Here is a 355-nt window from a genome sequence, read left to right as displayed (position 1 = left end):
GCTGTCATCCGTCCCATGCCCCTCCGTGTCTCTGGCACTGTGGCCCTGATTTTGTTTTTTATGGGGTAATATTCTTTGATTCCCAAATGCCTTGTGGGAACTCGCTGGAGGTTGGGGGTGGGAGCCAGAGGAATAAAAGGATGATTTACAGGGGTTCAAAAGCTTCATTATAACCAGAACATTTAATTACAGACATTTGGTGGTTTCATTTCCATTTTCAAAGGGGGGGGGGACTCAATTGACTGTGGCCACACTGAGTCCCTCTTAGAGATTAGTTCGAGGCATCTGCGACTTCTGAAATCCTTGCTGGCACTCAGCGATAAACAGGCTGAGAAGATAAAGCCATCCTGTGTTT

The sequence above is a fragment of the Crocuta crocuta genome, unplaced genomic scaffold, assembly GCF_008692635.1.
Source record: "Crocuta crocuta isolate KB4526 unplaced genomic scaffold, BGI_CrCroc_1.0 scaffold27, whole genome shotgun sequence".
In the NCBI taxonomy this organism is placed as follows: Eukaryota; Metazoa; Chordata; class Mammalia; order Carnivora; family Hyaenidae; genus Crocuta; species Crocuta crocuta.
The sequence above is the reverse complement of the archived record's forward strand: the minus strand, read 5'-3'. Positions refer to the sequence as shown.